This window comes from Mustelus asterias, chromosome 10, assembly GCF_964213995.1.
Source record: "Mustelus asterias chromosome 10, sMusAst1.hap1.1, whole genome shotgun sequence".
In the NCBI taxonomy this organism is placed as follows: domain Eukaryota; kingdom Metazoa; phylum Chordata; class Chondrichthyes; order Carcharhiniformes; family Triakidae; genus Mustelus; species Mustelus asterias.
Window position 1 is genome coordinate 67,139,762 of NC_135810.1, and position 10,111 is coordinate 67,149,872.

Sequence of the window (10,111 nt, forward strand, 5' to 3'; positions counted from 1 at the left end):
GAACCGGGAGCTTCGGGCCGAGAACCAGAGGCTGAGCCGGAAGGTGGACGAGTTGCAGGGAGAGGCCCGTTACTTGCGAGCCGTGCTCGCCAACCAGAGTAGCCTGGCGCGGCTGTTGAACAGGTTGAGCGGCCTGGACGGTATGAAGCTGAGCTCGTCCCTTTGCAGAGACACTCAAGGCCAGGACCACGACTACGCGATTCCCGGGAAGCGGCTGAAATCCGAAGAGGAGGAAAGCGCCACGGGAGGAGTTTGTCTGCATGTGGACCAGGGCCACGTCTCGATTGAATTCTGCTCCAGGTGTGCACAAAGTGCATCATCTTCGCTCAAAATGTAGGGTCAAGTTGTTGCCATTTAACATTACATTATTTTGTTTTCCCTTTTGACGACCATTTAACGGGAACAAAGGACCAGTGTAATGTATGTTGCTTAAAAGAAACGTAAACTGAAATTGGGACATAAATGTTGGACAGTGCAAGGAGAAACCTTTTTCTGATTAAGTGATGTTTATTTCATGAATGCATTTTTTAAAGTATACAGACTCAAACGTGTTGGAAATGTTGAAATTACAAGTTACTGCTTACATTTTTTGACAGTTTCTTTTCTAGGTGTTTCCCTGCCATACTGGATGGTTGGGTTTGAAATGGACTAACATAACCTCTTCACATTGTGGTAAGGATCATAGTCATTTGTATATTTAAACGTTAAAATAATTAACTGAGGATGTTTGTTGAATAAGTGCAAATATGTGAGGGACTGATGTGACCAAGTCCCCTAAAATGGTTTGACTTTGTATTTGACTAACATTGAATCGGTCTTTTTGTTAGTACTGTAAACTGTAAGATGACGAGAGTAAACAGTTGTGTTTTACTGCCATGTGTTTCAAATATATTGCATCATAAAACATGTTTTGTCTTAGATAATTTTACTGTATTATTTGTCTGCTCTTAGTGAAATATCACTTATTACAAAATACATTTTATTTAGCACCCTTATTTTTCTTTATGCTTAAGTGAATACTTCTCTGGAAGTTGAAGAGTGATGGAACCAGCTGTTGGCCTCATTCCCCTTTATATTAAAGGTAGTATAAGAAATAATGGATTATATCCCAATTAATGTGTCAATTTGAAATTTACAATGACAACATTTTCATGCAACGTAATGCATATATATTGTAATTTGTTTCTCTGGAAAATGCTGAATTTTTTCATGTAGATTATTCTGTTGAAATAAACTTTTCTGCTTTTTTGTTGCAAACATGATTGACATTTTAAAGTTCTTTCTGTTTAGTGCTTCAAGATGACCTTCATTGGTACAGTATTACAACGTGGGTGGAAGCTTTACATACCCTTTGAAGAAATGCTCAATATATATATATATATATATATAGGTCACTTGCTGAAGTATGATATCTTTTATAGGAAATAAATTAGTAAATTGTGACCCAATTTGCCTTGGATAGGTAAGAGTTCAATGCACAAAGGTCTTAATAATATTCAACAAATGATAGATTACAAAAACAGAAAATGCTGGAAAAACACAGCAGGTCTGGCAGCATCTGTGGAGAGAGAAAATAAAGTTAATGTTTTGAGTCCATATGACTCTTCTGCAAATAGATTACTGTTATTTTCCTTTTTTGTCAATAAATAACACACACCTTGCAGATTAACTTGAATCATGACATTCAGCACATCAAAGATACTATTAAATGTGCAGCAAATTACCTTCAACAGCTATAAGATTTTAAATTTAAAAAATTCCTTAATGTCCAATTGATTAAACTTGTTGCTATCTAGTACATGTTTAAATGGATTGTATTTCCAATTAATAGTTAAGTGCGATGTCTGGAGTTGTATAATATTTAAAAAATGATTCTCCAGTGCTGTAAAGAGAAGAGGTTCATTATTCCCAGATAAGTTTCCCATTAATTTTAATTTTTTAAAGTATTTGTTCAATCCATGTTTTAAAAACTGATATTTGGAACACTGCTAACAATGCTTGGTGGTTGCCTATCTTCTTTCTATATTTGTTTTTGGGATATGGGCAATATTGGCAAGGCAGTGTTTATTCTCCATCTTGAGTTGCTCTGACAGCATTATGAATCAACCTTGTAGTACACCTGAAAAGACCTGCTAGTTCATCTCACCTGTCCCATATAGTTGTGATTGCCCTATTCATCATGATGGCGACTCTCCCTCCCTCTCCCTCCACATAATCTTCCAAGAGAGGTGAAAATCCAAGTAAAACTTAGGCTTGGCGGCTGGTGGGAACATGGAATTTAGAAAATTCCATTCTGATTCTACTGGGCCAGCAGATAACATTGACCCTAATTAATATTACAAGGATGTATACTATGCATTAGAACCCCATTGCAATTTTGCATTGTTACCTCCCGAATGAGATGATCTCCAACTACAAATGAATCCATCTCTTGAAGGATTGCAGTGAGCCAATGTTCATCACACTATTGATAACTTGTTCCACTGATCCACTATTCTCTGGAAAAGAACTATCTAGCAAACAATGTACTCAATGTAACCTGTAAGCATACAATTTGGGAGGAGAGTTGTATGAGGTCAAGTTGGCTAGGATGGCTCTTTCCTTTCTGATGGATTTCAGTGAACCAGTTGGATTTTTACAATGAGCTTTCACTGCTAAGGTTTCTAAATTGCCTATCCAATACCATAATTAGTGGGCTCCTGTTGTTGGCATTGTCTTGATATTTTCAACCTTTATAGCCAGCAGATTTTTGTATGACAATCTAGACAGAACAGCAACACTTGCTTATGAATGTGAAATAACAGCTCATGCTCTGAAAGAGAAATGTACTTTGCTATTCAATGTGACAGAATGAAATTTTGAGCTATTAGTAAATTCCATCTATGCAAGAGTTTTTTTAATGTTGTATTCGTGTAATCACACATTCCAGGCAAGTTTATCCTTATTACTTAGATGATTAAAACTAGCATGGTAATTTAAACTTAATTGCTGTTTAATATTGTTATGTATAACTTATTCTCAGGTGTATTTTTAAATTACAGAATGCATCAGTAGTTTCAGCTCACAATGCTTGCTGAGACCACATTTGGAATATTGTGTGCAGTTCTGGTCACCTCACTATAAGAAGGATGTGGAAGCGCTGGAAAGAGTGCAGAGGAGATTTACCAGGATGCTGCCTGGTTTGGAGGGTAGGTCTTATGAGGAAAGGTTGAGGGAGCTAGGGCTGTTCTCTCTGGAGCGGAGGAGGCTGAGGGGAGACTTAATAGAGGTTTATAAAATGATGAAGGGGATAGATAGAGTGAACGTTCAAAGACTATTTCCTCGGGTGGATGGAGCTATTACAAGGGGGCATAACTATAGGGTTCATGGTGGGAGATATAGGAAGGATATCAGAGGTAGGTTCTTTACGCAGAGAGTGGTTGGGGTGTGGAATGGACTGCGTGCAGTGATAGTGGAGTCAGACACTTTAGGAACATTTAAGCGGTTATTGGATAGGCACATGGAGCACATCAGGATGATAGGGAGTGGGATAGCTTGATTTTGGTTTCAGATAAAGCTCGGCACAACATCGTGGGCCGAAGGGCCTCTTCTGTGCTGTACTGTTCTATGCTTAATAATTGGTACAATATCCAGAATTGCCTCTGTTTGAAGGGCAGTTTATATGTTAGGGTGTAGGTTATTTTTGGTTAACACCTCCTTCACACCCCAAGAAACAGCTTCAGTGATTTGGATTTCTCCATTAAGTTGTTTTTTGCTGAATTATTCTTAATTAACATTGGTATTAACACTTTTCTTTTTTTCCATAACAGCCAAATATTACCTCTGACCTGGAACAGAATGGTACCAGTTCCTCTTCATTTCACAGGATTATAAATTATCTTTTTTGATTTATTTTTTTCAAAAATATTACCTGAGCTTTTATGAGCTGCATTTTTCTTCACTATTGTACTATTATTAAAGAAAAAACTCCAATGTTTCAAGTGCAGATAAGGACATACTACAACCTGTGCTCATCGTGTCCTGGCAAATCTGCTTTATTTATTTTTATTGTTTCAATTTTATCTGATGTAGTGCTGGAAAGAGCTGTTTGAGCACTTTTACCTTCTTTGTGAATAAAGCAGAAACATGAAAAACATTTGGGGGGTAAAATCATCTTCAAAAGTCATATACCCATTACATTTGATGTAAACAACAATAGCAAACTTTTGGTGTATATCCTACTGCAAAATTGGTAACATTATATGTGGTAGTAAACTTTGTCAAGGTGGTGGTCAATGTGCTGGAAGGCAACCCAGCTTCAGCTGTTTGTGGGAACCCTGGTCAGATTTAATAAAGGCAATCCACTTCCAAAAGATGCTGGCCAACTGGAACATTGACAACTCTTTAATTCCAGGAGTGCCCACCAGGGGAGAGTGGGCTTTGTTGGGATTGCACCCAACCAAGAGACACAGTGACAGACCCTGCCCTTACAACAAGGTAAGTGTGATCGAGTGTTGCTGGGGCTAGTGAAGCGGGGCTAGTGAAGCAGGCCTAAGAGAGTGGAGGGAGTGGTTGGGTTCATTGGTAAAAGCAGGCCAGTGTTGTCATGACTGCTACAGTTGGATGTGGGGTTCCCAAACAGACTACCCAATTTGGAGGGTCCCACTTGAGCTCATAAAGGAGGTTGTCAGGATTCACCATGCAGTCTCTGCACATAACAGATGCCCCCACCCCCCTCCCCCAGCTGTTGGTGAATTCCAGCAATGGGTGAGGTTGGAGGGTGGAAAGAAACCCTGACGTAGCCACTTAAGTAGCACAGTTGACTTCTGGGTTGGAAGGTCGACCTTGACATTCCTTGCGACTGGAAGAAAACATTGGCAGTAACAAGCACTCCTACGCTCCCTTGCAATGTTTTATTTGGCACCTCTTCTTCCTTTTCCAATGTGTGTGTGTTAGTCACATAATTATCTGATGGAATATGGACACTTTCTTTCCAAGAAACAGTTCAAATGCTGTCATTTGCTTCATTGCCAGAATTAAATCTGCCCTTTGGTATTACTTTGAGTCACATTAGGAAGAATGGGTGTAGGCATTGTAATGAACTGATAATGTAAAAGGCTTGTAATTTTAAAATAAGTATCCTGTGCTGATACACAACACATGATGCACAACACAAGGATTTACTTTCTATGTCAATACCATCCATGATTAAATTAGTGGAAGTTTGTGCCAATCTAGAATTTTAGACAACCAATAATGAAGACGTTGCTAGCCTAGTTTAATGAAAAAAGTAAATTAACAAGGAATATTAGCATTCTGTAATGCAAAATTGTATAATTCCAGTCATTCAGCATATGGTGCTTATGCCAAGCAACCAAATAATTTTCCCCTTAGTGGTTTTAAGGCTATCTACTATGCATTCTGTTACCACTGTTTCTGATTGGCCCGTCCATATCTTAACCCTTTGTATTTATCTATAATCTCCTCCAAGCGAATAATTCTTCCAATATTTGTGCTCCTCTCATTCTTGCCTCGCCAGCACCTTGATTTCAGTTGCTCCAGTGTAGGCGCTGGTATCTTCGGGTATCTAGACCCTAAAGCTTTGGAATTACTTTCTTAAGCTTCTCGGGCTTTATGTCCTCTTTGCCAAAAGCTTTTGGCCATCTGTACTACTATCACCCTACGTGACTGTGCCAGATTTTGTGCACTGATTTCAGCCTCTCCAGTGGCAATAGGCCCCACCCCCAGAAATTTAATAATATTCATGCTGGTGGCCTCTGCAGTGCACAGTGTGGGAGATACTTCTCTGAACTCCCACTGAAAAAAAACAGCGTGAATTATTGCAGTTTTCATGCAAATTTGACACTTAGAATATTTTGGGAGAATTCCACCTCCTGTTTTGAGGCTTGTAAGTACGGGCTGGTTGAGTATGGTCAGTAATGTGCCCATTGTGAACAGCCAAGAAACATACTGTTAGGCTGCACCAGTTGTTGGAATGTTTGAGCTACATACCTGGCATCACACTGACACTGAAATTCAAAGAACAGGTTAATAATTTGTGGGACAGACAAAACATCTTTTTGGTTTGACGCCAACATCCTGTTGGAAAATACTACATTGTCACAGCATGAACCAGTTAGCTTACCTGTTCGAATTTATTTGAGGTAGACTGGACACTTTACAGGTCTAGTATCAATTGCCATTTGCAGAAGAGAATTCCAATCATCTAATGTATTTTTAATTTCACTTAAATGTCTGGCTTTAACTTTTAGACCAGTGCTCCCCAATAACTAGAATTTGTTCCTTTCTTTCCACTTCATCAGTTCCCTTTAATATCTTGAAAATGTTGATCAAGTAGCCCTGCACTATCTGAATCCTTAGGCAATATAACTCCAGTTGGTGCACTCTTGTAATTTAACCGTTGGAATCCAGAGATTATCCTGGTAAATTTACCATGCAGTCCTTCCAAGGCCAGTGTATTATTCCCAAGGACTGGTATATAGAGCTTGCTCACAATACTCCAGGTGAAATCTAATCAGGAATTTTTATAGATGCGCATTAACTCCTATCTTGTCGTCTCACATTCCATAAGCCCTTTTGATTAAAAACATGATCAAGTACTGAAAATGATATGTATACTTGCATTCTCCAGTCTCCTTAGATCTCCATGGATTATAGCTTTTCATCATCTAATATCTATTTTGGGTCCGAAATTGATGATACCACATTTTCTTACCCTTTAATCCATTTGGCACAGTTTTGCCTAATAGTATAAAATTATAAGAAATAGGAACAGGAGGTAGGCCATTCGGCCTCTCGAGCCTGCTTTGCCATTCAACAAAATCATGGCTAATCTGACATGTGCATTTTCCTGCCCTTTCCCCATATTGATCAAAAATCTATCTTGGCCTTAAATATATATAAGGACTCAGTCCCTACAGTTCTCTGTGGCAAGAAGTTTGAAATACTCAACCCCCTGAAGAAATTCCTCTTCATCTCGGTCTTAAATTGGTGCCCTGTTATTCTGAGACTGCCTTCTGGTCCTAGACTCTCCCATGAGCGGAAACATCCAGCATTTACCCTGTCAAACTCCTTAAGAAACCTATATGTTTCAATTAGATCACATTCTAAATTCCAATGAGTAGTCCCAAGCAGGTTAACCTTTCATAGGACAATGCCTCCATACCAAGGATAAGCCTAGTGAACAGAGCTCAGGTGCAACACTCAAGGACTCCCATTAACCATATGGGTGTGGATGCTAGCTTATTTTTAAACTCTTATGTTTTGATGAAATTCTGTTTGCCTGAAGTTAACAGTTCTTTCAATGGTTGCTGACTTTCCAATGTTTTCTGCAAAGGTTTCTTATTCTAATAACTGCGCAGTAATACTTAGCGACTGAGTCGGAAGATTGTAAATTCAAGCCCACTCCCGAGCTTTGAGCATGTATTGGAAAAACTGCACTGCATGTAGCAAAAGTAGAATGGTTCTAATGGAAGATTTTGGGCATGATTCATCTGACCACGTTCTTAAGTGCTCCCACCAGTGGGAAAACCGGAGTGTTTCCTGCTGGCAATGGCAGTGCCTTTAGCATTTAAAAGTATGTATAATATGAAATGCACCAGCCAGCCGGGCTTCAGAGGTGTTTTAAAGGACACCCTGATCTTAGTGTTGAGATGCAGGTCCTCCCCACTACCCCCACCATTGACATGGTGACTCCGACTGAAAAGGGAAGCACCCTGGGCACAGAGCACACCCTTTCCCCAATCACTGAAAGGATAGGTCAAACCACTCCCCCCCCCCCCCCCCCCCCAAAAAAAATTGCTTTGTGTCTCAAGTTCCAACTGTTCTGAAACGATTTGGGTACACAGCAGGCTGTAAGATATACTGGAGAGGGAGGGGGGTGCGGGGATATCCATTTTTAACATTGAAAGAGTTCACCTGCTGTTTGGCCCCTTTTTGAAGTGATTTAATGGACAGCAGGGATTGAGTTTCACTGGGGAGTTCCCCCTTTTCACTTACAAAAAATAGCATCTGGTGTTTGGCCCCTTTCAAGTGTTTTGATTGACAAGTTGGATCAATTATCCACGAGCAAGGAGCTTTGTTTTTCTTTCTCTTCACAGTTGAATACATCACAATGTCTCGAAACATTCTGCCCTTGATTGACAGGTTGGATCAATTGCCCACTAGCCATGAGGATTCCGTTTCTAACCACAATAAGACTATAAGAAATAGGAACAGGAGTAGGCCATTCAATCAGATCCGACATTCCTCATGTCCACTTTCCTACCCTTTCCCTATAACCCTCTATTCCCTTGCTGATGTAAAATCTGTCTCAGCCTTAAGTATAAACAAGGAGTCTGCCCCACAGCTCTGTGTCAAGGGTTTCCAAAGACACTCAACCCTCAAGAAATTCCTCCTCATCTCAATCTTAAATTGGCACCCTGTTATTCTGAGACTACACCTTCTGGTCCTAGACCCTCCCATGAGAGGAAACATCCTATCAGCATTTACCCTGTCAAGCCCCTTAAGAATCTTATGTTTTAATGGAATTAAGAATGAGATGATCTCAATGAATCATAGAAACCCTACAGTGCAGAAACAAGCCATTCGGCCCATCAAGTCTGCACCGACCACAATCCCACCCAGGCCCTACTCCCATATCCCTACACATTACCCTCTAATCCCTCTAACCTACGCATCTCAGGACACTAAGGGGCAATTTTAGCATAGCCAATCAACCTAACCCGCACATCTTTGGGAGGAAACCGGAGCACCCGGAGGAAACCCACGCAGACATGAGGAGAATGTGCAAACTCCACACAGACAGTGACCCAAGCCGGGAATCGAACCCAGGTCCCTGGAGCTGTGAAGCAGCAGTGTGAACCACTGAGCTACCGTGCCGCCCATGAGTAGAGTCCCAACCTTTTAAACCTTTTCTCATAAGACAATCCCTCCACATTGGGGATCATCCTAGTGAACTTTTGCCAAACTGCCTTCAGTGAAATATCCTTCCTTAAATAAGGGGACCAAAACTGCTCACAGTAGTGCAGATGTGGTCTCACCAGTACCTAGCACAGTTGCATCAAGACTTCCCTATCATCCAACCCCCTTTGAAATAAGGGCCAATATTCCATTAACCTTCCCGATTACCTGCTACATCTGTGCACTAATTTTCTATGTTTTGTGCACAAGCATCCCCAAGTCTCTCTGCTGGGGCTTTCTGCAGTTTTTCTCCATTTAAAGAATGGTATTTTGTTCTCCCTTCCAAAATGAACAACTTCACGTTTTCTCACATGCTCCATTTGCCAAGTAATTGCCCACTTAACCTATCAATATCTCTTTGTTAGCTGTATCCCTCTTGCAACTTGCTTTTCCATCTATTTTCGTGTTATCTGCAAATTTGGCTACAGTACATTTGATTCCTTCCGCCAAGCAAATAGATATTGTAGATAGTTGTGGGTTCAGCACTGATCCCTGTGCAACCCCACTGGTTACAGATTGCCAACCCCGTAACCCCACTCACTGTTTCCTGCCCATTAGCCAATTCTCTATCCATGTCAATATACTACGTCAAACTCCATGGGCTTTTAGCTTATGACATAGCCTTCTGTGACTAGCTTGTTGAATGGCTTCTGGAAATCTAAATACAACATCTACAGGTTCCCCTCTATCCACTATGGTTGAGACTTCTAAAAAAAACTAATAAATTAAATTGTACATGATTTCTCTTTCATGAAGCCACACTGAGTCTGTTTGATTAGATTGATTTTCCAAATGTGCTGTTATTCTTAATAATTGATTCCAACATTTTTCCAACAATAGATATTAGGTTAATTAGCCTATGGTCACCATTTTTGCCTTCCTTCATGTTATGATCACTATTTCCTAGATGACCTTTTGCTTGGATGGCATTTATTAAACCTGCCTCATTATACATTACCCCTGGTTGGGTCCATGACACATTGCTGTAGGAAACTAACCCTAATGCACTGAATTTGTATCATAGCTATCCTTTTCAACTTCATTAACCCAATTAACATGAAGATTAAAATCTTATTATTTTTACTTGCTCCTATTATTTCCTAAAGTGTGGCTACTGTTTTGGGGTTAATATACTAGTATCAATGTCATA

General features: G+C 40.0%; 1 long non-coding RNA gene across 2 annotated transcripts; it reads left to right on the forward strand.

Moving 5' to 3' along the window:
• Nucleotides 1-339: 339 nt before the first annotated feature.
• On the forward strand, nt 340-5,527 carry LOC144499642 (uncharacterized). 2 transcript variants are annotated; one of them, XR_013498872.1, is made up of 4 exons: nt 340-672; nt 1,014-1,081; nt 1,291-3,188; nt 3,810-5,527. It is a non-coding gene; the product is annotated as an uncharacterized LOC144499642 (long non-coding RNA). The 2 variants fall into 2 exon arrangements; XR_013498873.1 differs by having other exon boundaries at nt 3,042-3,188.
• The last annotated feature ends 4,584 nt before the right edge of the window (nt 5,528-10,111 follow it).